Raw genomic sequence first — 13261 nt, 5'->3', positions numbered from 1 at the left:
CTCGTAAACTATTTCCCCCCTCTTAATTAAACCCTTTGTCCTCCTCTGCTGAATTTTAAATTTCTCCCAGTCCTCAGGTTTGCTGCTTTTCCTGGCCAATTTACATACATCTTCCTTGGATTTAACACTATCCTTAATTTCCCTTGTTAGATACAGTTGAGCCACCTTCCCAGTTTTATTTTTACTCGAGACAGGGATGTACAATTGCTGAAGTTCATGCATGTGATATTTAAATGTTTTCCATTGCGTAGCCAGTCTATCCTAGCCAATTCACATTTCATACCATCGAAGTTACATTTCCTTAAGTTCAGGACCCTAGTTTCTGAATTAACTGTGTCACTCTCCATGTTAATAAAGAATTCTACCATGTTATGGTCACTCTTCCCAAGGGGTCTCGCACAGCAAGATTGCTAACTAGTCCTTTCTCATTACACAACCCCCAGTCTAGGATGGCCAGCAACTAGTTGGTTCCTTGACATATTAGTCTTGAAAACCATCCCTAATACACTCCAGGAAATCCTCCTCCACCGTATTGCTACCAGTTTGGTTAGCCCAATCAATGTGTAGATTAAAGTCATCCATGATAACCGCTGTACCTTTATTGCATGCATCCCTAATTTCTTGTTTGATGTTGTCCCCAACCTTACTACTACTGTTTGGTGGTCTGTACACAACTCCCACGAGCGTTTTCTGCCCCTTGGTATTCCGTAGCTCCACCCATACCGATTCCACATCATCCAAGCTAATGTCCCTCCTTACTTTTGCATTAATTTCCTCTTTAACCAGCAACGGCACTCCGCCTCCTTTTCCTCTCTGCCTACCCTTCCTAAATGTTGAATACCCCTGGATGTTGAGTTCCCCGCTTTGGTCACCCTGGAGCCATGTCTCCATAATGCCAATTACATCATACCCATTAACTGCTATCTGCGCAGTTAATTCGTCCACCTTATTCCGAATACTCCTCGCATTGAGGCACAGAGCCTTCAGGCTTGTCTCTCTAACATACTTTGCCCCTTTAGGATTTTGCTGTAATGTGGCCCTTTTTACTTTTTGCCTTAGGTTTCTCTGACATCCACTTTTACTTTTCTTCTTTCTATCTTTTGCTTCTGCCCCCATTCTACTTCCCTCTGTCTCCCTGCATAGGTTCCCATCCCCATGCCATATTAGTTTAACTCCTCCCCAGCAGCACGAGCAAACACTCCCCCGAGGACATTGATTCCAGTCCTGCCCAGGTGCAGACTGTCCAGTTTGTATTGGTCCCACCTCCCCCAGATCCAGTTCCAATGTCCCAGGAATTTGAAGCCCTCCCCTCTTCGCCACTCCTCAAGCCACGTATTCATCTGAGCTCTCCTGCGATTCCTATTCTGACTAGCACGTGGCACTGGTAGCAATCCTGAGATTACTACTTTTATGGTCCTACTTTTTAAATTTAGCTCCTAGCTCCCTAAATCCCTTGTAGACCTCATCCCATTTTTAACCTGTATCGTTGGTAACTATATGCACCACGGCAACTGGTTGTTCACCCTCCCTTTTCAGAATGCCCTGCACCCGCTCCGAGACATCCTTGACCCTTGCACCAGGGAGGCAACATACCATACTGGAGTCTTGGTTGTGGCCGCAGAAACGTCTATCTATTACCCTTACAATTGAATCCCCTATCACTATAGCTCTCCCACTCTTTTTCCTGCCCTCCTGTGCAGCAGAGCCAGCCATGATGCCATGAACTTGGCTGCTGCTGCCCTCCCCTGGTGAGTCATCCCCTCCAACAGTACCCAAAGCAGTATATGTGTTTTGCAGGGGAATGACCGCAGGGGACCCCTGCACTACCTTCCTTGCACTGCTCTTCCTCTTGTTCACCCATTCCCTATCTGGCTGTGTACCCTTTACCTGCGGTAAGACCAACTCACTAAATGTGCTATTCACGTCATTCTCAGCATCATGGATGCTCCAGATTTTTCTGGAGTAAATTAAAAATCCCCATTTTGCACATTCAATTTGCGCCAGCGTAAGTGAGTTAGCTAGGATATTTTTAGTTTTGTGTTTTTTCTCAAAAGAGGCGATATCAGCCACCTACACCAGTTTTGGCCATTTAGGCCACTTTGGCCAGCTAATAGTTACTCCAAATCTACTTAGGCCAGCTTATGTAGCCACTTCAGAAAACCCTTGCGGAGAGTTAAGAAATCAGCGCAGGTACATTGGAGGCCATTCGGCCTGGGATGGGGCAAGAAGGGAAGCGGAGAGGACCTTGCACCAAGGCTGACTAAGCACTAAACAAAGCACAAAAAGTAATAAGCATTCAAGAAGAAATAAAAAATAAAACTAAGTCCTACCTTCATCTGAAAACTCAGCCCAGGAATGCATACACGGGCTGCAGGAAGCAAACTCACCAGACAGGCTGAAACAGGCTGCAGCAAGGGCAAAACACAAGCAGCTACTTCAACAGTGGGTGGGGGTGCGGGAGGCCACTCGGCCTCGGATAGGTGTGGGATGACCGGGGGACTACTCGGCCAGGGATGGGGTGGAACGACCGGGAGACCACTCAGCCAGGGATAGGGGTGGGACGAACGGGAGACCACTTGGCCAGAGATAGAGGGGGGATGACTGGGAGACCACTCGGCCAGGGATAGGGGTGGGAACTGCCGACATTGGAGCACACACAGGCTTCAGGAAGCAAACTCACCGGACAGCAAAACACAAGCAGCTACGATTCCTTTTAAAAATGACCAATTGCCAAATTTCGGCACTACTGCGCATGCGCGGACCTCACGGCCCGACTCCAGATGTCCCGGCACTGTTTTCAATGCAGGACGCTAGCTCCACCCCCGACTCGACTGGCCATGCTGTGCGACGACCGAGGAGAGTCCGGACAGTGGCCAAAGTGGGGAGCGATATTTTTCAGCGCACTTATCAACGGAGAAAACTGGCACATCTCCGGTAAGCGCACCGATAAAAGGGGTGGGCCAAAATTGAGCCCATTTTGGAACTGCCAAATGAATAGTGACCAAGGTCCATCTTTTTTTATTTTATTATTGGGACGTGAGCGTCGCTGGCAAGGCTGGCATTTATTGCCATCCCTAATTGTCCCTGAGAATATGATGGTGAGCCACTTTCTTGACCCACTGCAGTCCATGTGGTGAGGGTACTCCCATAGTGCTGTTAGGGAGGGAGTTCCAGGATTTTGACCCAGCGTCGATGAAGGCACGGCGATAGTTCTAGCTCACCTTCCACTATCCTGGCAGTCGCGTGATACAACAATAATAGAGTTGATGATTAATCATATCAATCAATCTCTATCAATTAGTCTACAACAGGTTCAAACTTGGAGCATGGACAACCCATCAGCGGTGGGAAGCTTTGGGAACCATAGGTTCAAAGTGACTTGTTACCATATTTCATGTCTGAAATTACACATAGACTGTATCCAAAAGTATTATATTCAGATGTAAATAACTCCAGTTCACCCAAATTACAGGCTACATGAGGTCTTCATTGTGTTGGTGTTGCCGATATAAATTAGATGGATTGCATTCATTTTATCATCATTACCATTAGCATCGATATCAGCATTCATTATCATCATTATTGGTGTCATTATAATATGAGGGTCACATCTGTCCTGTTTGCTTAGTTCATTTGCTTCCTTTTTAGAATTAGAGAGAAGTCTTGAAAAATTAGGTAGGAATAAATAAATTATTTTATCTGTTACAATGCAAGCACCATAGTAAGGTTCATGTCTACACCATCCTCCATTCATTGTTTGCTGATGATACAACTCTAGGTGGGAAAGTAACCTGTGAGGAGGATACAAAGAGCCCACAAAATAGACAGGGTAAGTAAGTGGGAAATAAAGTGGCAGAAGGAGTATAATTTTAGGAAATGTGAGGTTATTCATTATTGTAAGAAGAATAGAAAAACAGAATAAAATGTAAATGTTGGTGTTCAGAGATGTTTAAGTGTTCTCATTCGGGAAACACAGACAGTTAGCATGCAGAAGCAATTAGGAAGACATGCTGACTTCTATTGCAAGGGGGTTGGAGTACAAGAGTAAGATAGTCTTACTATAATTGTACAGGGCTTTGGTGAGACCACAGCTGGAGTACTGTGCACAGTTTGGTTTCCTTACCTGATGAAGGTCATACTTGCCTTAGAGGTGGTGCAACAAAGGTTCACTAGTTTGATCCCTGGGATGAGAGGTTGTCCTATGAGGAGAAATTGAGTAGATTTGGCCTATACTCTCTGGAGTTTAGAAGAATGGGGTGATCTCATTGAATCATATAAGATTCTGAAGGGCGTTGACAGGGTAAATGTTGAGAGGTTTTTTTCCCCTGGCTGGAGAGGCTAGATATAGGGGGGCATAGTCTCAGGGTAAGGGGTTGGCCTTTTAAGACTGAGATGAGACGGAAATTCTTCACTCAGAGGTTTATGAATCTTTGGAATTCTCAACCCCGAAGTCGGATGCCAAGTATATTGAAAACAGAGATAGAGAGATTTTTGGACTCTCAGGGAATCAATGGATATGGAGATCGGGCAGAAAAGTAGAGTTGGGGTCGTAGATCAGCCATGATCTTATTAAATGGCGGAGCAAGCTCATACGGCCGCATGGCCTACTCCTGCTCCTAATTCTTTTGTTGTTATGTTCTTAAACAATCCTTTTATTATCTGAAACAAAGGCTTCATTTAGATAAAATCTATTGTTGCAGAAACACAGCTCAAGAAGAAAGAGGAAGGTAGATACATGATATTTGTCCTATTTGCTCGTTTTAAGAGGTGCTGCTCCCTGTCATAAAAATACGCGATGCGTTTGTTTTAGTAGAGACGTGCCCTTGGTAAATAGGTGAGAGTGTAAGAATTGTTCATTATCAGTTGGAGACGAACTGCATATAGAGGACATGTTCAGCGATAGTTTTGCTTTTGTTCCGATGGATGAGAACTATATTCTGCTCGTCAATGATTACTTGGTTAATTTTACCAATACAGCCATATTTCATTAAGTTTTACAAAGTGAAACCAACTAAATTCACTTGTTGGTTGCTGGTTTCTAAGAAATTGCTGTGAGGAGAACACAAAGCATCTGCAATGGGATATAGGTAGACTAAGTGAGTGAACAGTAGGGTGGTAGATGGAGTATAATGTAGGGAAATGTGAGGTTATTAACTTTGGTAGGAAGAAAAGAAAAATAGAATCTTTTTTAAATGGTGAGAAACTTTTAAATGTTTGTGTTCCGAGAGATTTAGGTGTCCTTGTGCAGGAAACACAGAAAGCTAGCATGCAGGTACAGCAAGCAATTAGGAAGGGAAATGGCATGTTGACCTTTATTGCAAGGGGGTTGGAGTACAAGAGTAAGGACCTGTTACTACAATTGGACAGGGTTTTGGTAAGACCACACCTGGAGTACTGTGCACACTTTTGGTCTCCTTATCTGAGAAAGGGCATACATACCTTAGAGACGGTGTAACAAAGTTTCCCTAGATTGATCCCTGAGATGAGAGGGTTATCCTATAAGGAGAAATTAAGTAGATTGGGCCTATACTTTCTAGAGTTTAGAAGACTGAGAGGTGATCTCATTGAAACATAAGATTCTGATGGGGATTGACAGGGTAGATGCTGAGAGTTTATTTCCCCTGGCTGGAGAGTTTACAACCAGGGAGCATAGTCTCAGGATAAGGGGTCGACTATTTAAGACTGAGATGAGGAGGAATTTTTTCACTCAGAGGGTTGTGAATCTTTGGTATTCTCTGCTTGAAAATGTTAAGTCGTTGAGTATATTCAAAGCTGAGATAGATATATTTTTGTACTCGAAGCGAATCAAGGGATATGGAGATTGGGCGGGAAATTGTTGAGGTCGAAGATCAGTCATGATCTTATTGAATGACGGAGCAAGCTCGAAAGGCCATATGGCCTACTCGTGCTCCCAGTTCTTATGTTCTTATATTGTAGTCCATTTGCTGTGGCCAATGAGCCCCAGGTTTTAGAAGGATATACAATATTAAAAAAGCAGAAGCAGTACATCATGGCATTTGGAACACATGAATCATGGTCCATATAATTCGAATCTTATTCTATAAATAAGCTTAACATCAACGGGGTAATAAATTATTTTTTTATTAAGAGGTAATATCTGAAAAGCATATAACCATGTCCTTACTTCAGCACACCTGCACACATTTAGCGACATTAAAAGAATGGCAACATTTTGGATGTTTGTACTCAAAGTTTATAGTCATGGTAGTGTCTCGTCTTATAAAACACCAGGTAAGAAAATTCCATGCATTTTCATTCAAAGTCCTGCCACCTACTTGCCCTCACTCCTTCAAAAGAACGTACTGTTGTGACTTTACCAGACTGATCCCTATTCTAACCTCATTCATATAAATAGCGAGAGAAAGAGGGAGATGTGCAAAGGTGTGCCGTAAAAGTTAGAGGGATAACATGTACAGGGTGAGAGCTGCAAGCAAAGAGGGGATTACATTCAATAGCTGTTGTGAGAGATTGTAGTCAAAAAACAATTGACATAAATAGTGGAAAACATTTGTTGTCAGTTACTATTAGGCTAGTTTTGGTAATAGCTTGCTGTGAGGCATCGTGCTATGATTTCAGCATTATTTGATTTCTGGAACTTTATCAGTATTCACAGCATGAAGGCAGCTTGCAAGTATGAGGACAACAATTCTCTTTATAGGCAAACATCAGGAAATGCCAAACTATGTGTGTTACTTGCAGTTAACATGACAGTTAAAAAAATCATTCACATATCAGAACAAACCGAAAATATTTTTTGAACCTCAGAATTAATTCAAATTGAAGATTCAGGTGAGGAGAGCACTTCAAGTTTCTATCCCCCTCACCTTGTGGCAAGTATGTCTCTCATCCAGTTATATTTCAGATTTTAAAGTATATGAACTTGATGGTTCTGGGCATCAGAAATCCGTAATTCGTTTAGTCCTGTTTTAACCAAGCTGATCTTGTGCCAAGTGCTCTTGCTTTTAAATTTAATTTAAATTTAACCAGAATTTCCGCTATATTGCGCTGTTTTTTTGAGTAATTCGATGGAAATCGTTTAAACCAGCACAAAAGAGTGAGGAATTTCAAATGCAAATTAGGTCCAGTGCAAATCGAGTTTCCTTCAGCTTTTGAGCTGGTTCAAAAAACTTTGCGTTGGAGGCAGGCCCCATCCACATTCTAACGTCTGACCTATCAGAATGGTTATTAAATATCGTCTTCTTTCAAAGCACCCTGATGAATTCAAATTAGAAATTTATCATAGAATCTTAGAATCAGAGAAATTTACAGCATGAAAGGAGGTCATTCAGGCCAACTGTGTCCGTGCCGACCAATAAAGAGCAATCTAGCCTAATACCACTTTTCGGCTCTTGGTTCGTAGCCCTGTTGGTTATGGCACTTTAAGAGCACATCCAAGTATATTTTACATGTGGTGGGGTTTCTGCCTCAACCACCCTTTCAGACAGTGAGTTCCAGACCGCCAACACCCTCTGGGTGAAGAAGCTTCACTTCTGAACCTTCCCCCAATTACTTTAAATCTATTCCCCCTGGTAGTTGACTCCTCTGCCATGGAACTGGTTCTTCCTATCCACTCTATCCAGGTCCCTCATAATTTTATACACCTCAATCAGGGCTCCCTTCAGCCTCCTCTGTTCCAAAGAAAACAGTCCCAGCATTTCAAATCTTTCCTCATAGCCAAAAATTCTCCAATCCAGGCAAAAATCTCCTCTGCACCTTTTCCAGTGCAATCACATCTTTCCTGTAATGTAGAGAACTGCACACAGTACTCCACCTGTAGCCTAACCAGTGTTTTATACAGTTCAAACATAACATCCTCGCTCTTGTATTCCACGCCTCAACTAATAAAGGCAAGTATTCTATATGCCTTCTTAACCACCTTATCTACCTGGCTTGCTACTTTCAGGGGTCTGTGGATCTGCACTTCAAAGTCCCTTTGTTCCTCTACACTTTTCAGTGTCATACCATTTAATGTGTATTCCATTGCCTTGTTAGAGCTCCCCAAATGCATTACATCACACTTATCTGAATTAAATTCCATTTGCCACTGTTCTGTCCATCTGACTAGTACATTGATATCTTCCTGCAGTCCGCAGCTTTCTTCTTCATTATCAACCACACAGTGTCATTCTTAATCATACCCCCAACATTCAAGTCCAAGTCATTGATACATACCATAAAAAGCAAAGGACCCAACACTGAGCCCTGCGGAACCCCACTGGATACAGCCTTCCAGTCACAAAAACACCCATCAAACATTACCCTTTGCTTCTTGCCTCTGAGCCAATTTTGGATCCAACTTGCCACTTTGCCCTGGATCCCATGGGCTTTTATTTTCATGACCAATCTGCCATGTCCTACCTTATCAAAAGCTTTGCTAAAATCCATATACACTACATCATTCACACTGCCCTCATCTACACTGCTGGTTACCTTCTCGAAAAATTCAGTCTAGTTAGTCAGACACGACCTTCCCATAACAAATCCATGCTGACTGTCCTTGATTAATCCATGTCTTTCCAAATAAAGATTTATCCTGTCCCTCAGGAATTTTTCCAATAATTTTCCCACCACTGAGGTTAAGCTAACTGGCCTGTGAATTACTCGGTCTATCCCTTGCTCCTTTTTAAACAAAGGTACAACATTAGCAGTCCTCCAGTCCTCTGGCACCACCTTTGTAGCCAGAGAGGACTGGAAAATGCTGGTTATTTCCTCTGTTATTTCCTCATTTGCTTCTCTTAACAGCCTGGGATACATTTCATCCGGACCTGGGGATTAATCCACTTTCAAAGCTGCTAAGCCCCTTAATACTTTCTCTCTCACTATGTTTATCTCATCTAATATTTCACACTCCTCCTCCCTCATTGCAAAGTCTGCATCGCCCCTCTCTTTTGTGAAAACAGATGCAAAGTATTCATTAAGAATCATACCCAAGGCTTCTGTCTCCACACACAAATTTCCTTTATGGTCTCTAATAGGCCCCACTCGTTATATAGTTATCCTCTTGCTCTTAATGTATCTATAAAACACATTTGGGTTTTCCCTGATTTTACTTGCCAAAATTCTCTCATACTCTCGCTTTGCTTTCCTGATATCTTTTTTAATTGCACCCCTGCACTTCTTATACTCCTCTACAGTTTCTGCAATTTTGAGTTTTCGGTATCTGTCATAAGCTTCCCTTTTTGGTTTTATCTTACCCTGTATGCCCTTGACATCCAGGGGGCTCCAGATTTGTTAGTCCACCCTTTTCCTTCAAGGGAAAATACTTGCTCTGTACCCTCAGGATCTCCTCCTTGAATGCCTCCCACTGCTCTGTCACTGATTCACCATCAAGTAGCTGTTTCCAGTCCACAAATCGCATCTCAGCTCAGCAAAATTAGCTTTACCCCAATTGAGAACTTTTTTCCCCAAGTTCATCTTTATCCTTTTCCACAACTACCCTAAATCTTACTGAATTATGACCACTAGCACCAAAATGCTCTCCCACTGATACCCCTTCCACTTGCCCCTCTTCATTCCCCAAAATCAAGTCCAGAACTGCCCCCTCCCTTGTTGGGCTTACTACATACTGGCTAAAGAAGTTCTCCTGGATGCATTTTAGGAATTCCGCACCCTCTGTACCATTCACACTACTGTTTTCCCTGTTAATGTTAGGGTAGTTGAATCCCCCACTATTACAGCTTTATAGTTTTTGCACTTTGCAGCAATTTGCCTACATATTTGTTCTTCGCTTTCCCTCTGACTGTTTGGGGTCTAAAGTACACTCCCAGTCATGTGATCGACCTTTTTTTGTTCTTCAGTTCAACCCATATGGCCTTTGTGACCGCTCTAACATATCATCCCTTCCCACAGCTGTAATTGTTTCTTTAAGTAATACTACGACCCTCTTCCTTTTTTACCCCTCTCTATCCTGCCTGAAAACCCTGTAACCAGGAATGTTGAGCTGCCATACCTGCCTTTCTTTCAACCATGTCTCAGTAATAGCTATAATATCATACTCCCAAGTCTCTATCTGTGCTTTCAGCTCATCTGCTTTATTCCTTATACTCCTTGCATTGCAGTATATGCCATTTAGTGGTGTCAAACACCCTTGTTGTCTATTTTCCAGCTCTTGTTTCCTCTGCCTTCCAAATTTACTTTCTACTTTTTCACTGGCGAATTCCAGCTTTGCTTCTCTCCACACTGAATCTATTCTCTGGTTCCCATCCTTCTGCCAAGCTAGTTTAAATCCTCCACAACAGCACTAGAAAATTCTCCTGTGAGGATACTGTCCTGGCTCTGTTGAAATGCAACCCATCCAACTTCGACAGATCACCTGCCCATTGTTCTGCTCACCTGACCAGTACATTGATATCTTCATGTAGTCTGCAGCTTTCTTCTTCATTATCAACCACACGGCCTATTTTAGTGCCATCTGCAAACTTCTTAATCATACCCTCAACATTCAAGTCCAGGTCATTGATATATACCACAAAAAGCAGGGGACCTAGCACTGAGCCCTACGGAAACAGCCTTCCAGTCACATAAACACCCATCAACCATTACCCTTTGCTTCCTGCCTCCGAGCCAATTTTGGATCGAACTTGCCACTTTGCCCTGGATCCCATGGCTATTACTTTTTGCCATGTGGGACCTTATCGAAAGCTTTACTAAAATCCATATACACTACATCATACACACTACCCTCATCGACTCTCCTTGTTACCTCCTTGAAAAATACAATGACGTTAGTCAGACATGACCCTCCCTTAAAAAAATCCATGCTGACTGTCCTTGATTAATTCATGTCGTTCCAAATGAAGATTTATCCTATCCCTCACGATTTTTTTCAATAATTTTGCCACCACCAAGGTTAGGCTGTCTCGCCTGCAATTACTCAGTCTATCCCTTTCTCCCTTTTTAAACAAAGGTACAACATTAGCCGTTCTCCAGTCTTCTGGCACCACCCTTGTAGCCAGAGAGGATTGGAAAATGACGGTCAGAGCCGCTGCTATTTCCTCTTTTGCTTCTCTTAACAGCACTGGGATACATTTTGTTATGTCTTTAATACTCTTATGAATTACTCCACGAGATCTAGTATCGTACTTGAGCTGTTGTGACCTTAGTCTCATTTATTGTAACTCCAGAGTGAGGCACAAGCACGGTGGGCAGCCTTTTACACTGGGCCCTGCACACCTATGCAGGTGACCCTCAGGTCTCCCACCGCAGTGCCCTCTTGTGGCACACCTAATGTGACTATACACTTAGTATACATGGTCTACATGCATGACATCAGTTCCCCCCGAGTCCTTAATGCAAATTGCCTCATACATTGACGGTGACCTGGGCTTTGCTCTTCCTGGTTGACCATTGGAGGGTCGCTTCTAGCTTGGGTGGGCTGGTAGTGAGATTTGTTGCCAGTGGATGTCTCAGTGAATTCTGGTTGTGAGTCCATGACTACTCCATTCTCCCCCCCCACACAGAGATCATGATAATGGCCCGTTGCATGCAAGTTGCATTCAAGTTCATCACATGGGTTTTACATTAACATCTTGGTACATTTGTTGGGTGGATTTCAGTTGCGTTTCCTTTTGTGTGGTACATTTACATGATCAGTACAGGTATATCAGTACAGGTACACAAGGGCAGTCTAGTTCCAGCACTAGATGAGATCTGGGTCGTCTGGTGGCGGCGCAGCGCCCCATGCTAGTGGGTCTGTGGGCAAGGTGATCTCATTTTGCTCAAGTTACCGAAGCTCAGGGCTCTTGCCATTACTCCTAGTATCGGGCAGGCCCAAAGTCAGCTGATGTGTCTGTGACCTCCCTGTCCTTTTCGTTTGCAGTGTCGCTGCTGCTCCCTGGGAAGTGGTCTGAGCGACTGGGCATTTCGTCTAAGCGACGGTGGGGCTGCCTCATCTTGTCTAGCAGTTCGCAGGGGACTGCTGACTCACTTTCCTTGAGGGTACCATTGTGAGCAGTCTCTAGTTTGGGATCCTGGCTGGTCCAGGTCCCATTCGGAGGAGCCGTTGTGGGTGACCCTTTGCTCGTCGGCATTGCCGTGGTGGCGAGTGGGTTTGTGGGCTGTGCCTTTTTCCACCTGAGTGGTAGGCGACGGTAGCCAACTGTGAGCATAAGCACAGTTTACTGTTTCTGGCCCGTGGCGGTTCATGCCATCGGGTGCCTGCAATGTTAAACCGATCTGAGGCAGGGTATCACTACCGGTGCCTCTGCTCTCCAGGGATCGTTTACTCTGCGGCTTGTCTACTTCTGTCAGCTGTGGGGACACTTTATGATACATCGTTCTGGTCCCGGGGACGCAGGCTACAGCATTGGGTAGCCCGCTGGACCTGTATACGACTGTTAGGTGTTCGCCCGCTACATTAGCTGATTGCAATTTGCACTCGACATTGCTCAACAACATTTTGCTCGTTACAGCTGGACTTTTACATTGGTTACCAATTTCAAGCAGTTCATTCAAAAATGGAGGTTTGATGGCCTCCTTTAAAATGGCCTTACGACTTTTACCCCAATCATCTTCCTTGCGTGGAACCACGTGTCATTGCTCCATTAGCACTTCACCTCGTGGTTTGGACACCATCTTTTCCCTGTCGATGATGTCGACTGCCACGATCTTCTTTCCCAGGGATTCTGCCACTGAAGCTGGGAAGGCACCCACGGATCCAATCTTACTCCCCAGGAGTCCTGCCACTGAAACCGGGAAGGTGCGTTCAGGTCGTCTTGGCCGGATCATTGCCACACAGTCGTGATGAGCAGTCTGTGCCTTGGGGGCTGTGCAGATCTGCTCTCCAGTGCCTGGTCCAACCGAAGGTTGGCCTTGCTCTGCCTCTGAGCACGGGGGTCATCGATCGCTGGAGGGATGAAGTCTTCCCAGTTCCAATGAATCTTCCCCATCCATCTTCTTCCAAGTAGCGTTGGTCCATCACCTGGAACAATCCACAATGGTAAATTGTGCACCGCGCCATCATGGGATACACTTACATCCGCACTACCAACAACTGATATCAGTTTCTTGGCGTAGGTGCGCAGCTTTGCCTGAACTGGGACCAGCTTGGGTCGTTCAGCTTGATCGTTCCATAGCCTCTCAAAGGCTTCCTGGCTCATCACTGACTGACTCGCCCCCGTGTCCACTTCCATGATGACTGGAACGCTATTTATCTCAACTTCCATTATCACTGGAGGACAATCTGTGGTGCAGGTATATACTCCATACACTTCGTCCTGGGACTGAGCTGTCTCTCTAGCTA

This window comes from Pristiophorus japonicus, chromosome 19 (assembly GCF_044704955.1).
Source record: "Pristiophorus japonicus isolate sPriJap1 chromosome 19, sPriJap1.hap1, whole genome shotgun sequence".
NCBI lineage: Eukaryota > Metazoa > Chordata > Chondrichthyes > Pristiophoridae > Pristiophorus > Pristiophorus japonicus.
Note: the sequence above shows the minus strand (reverse complement) of the source record.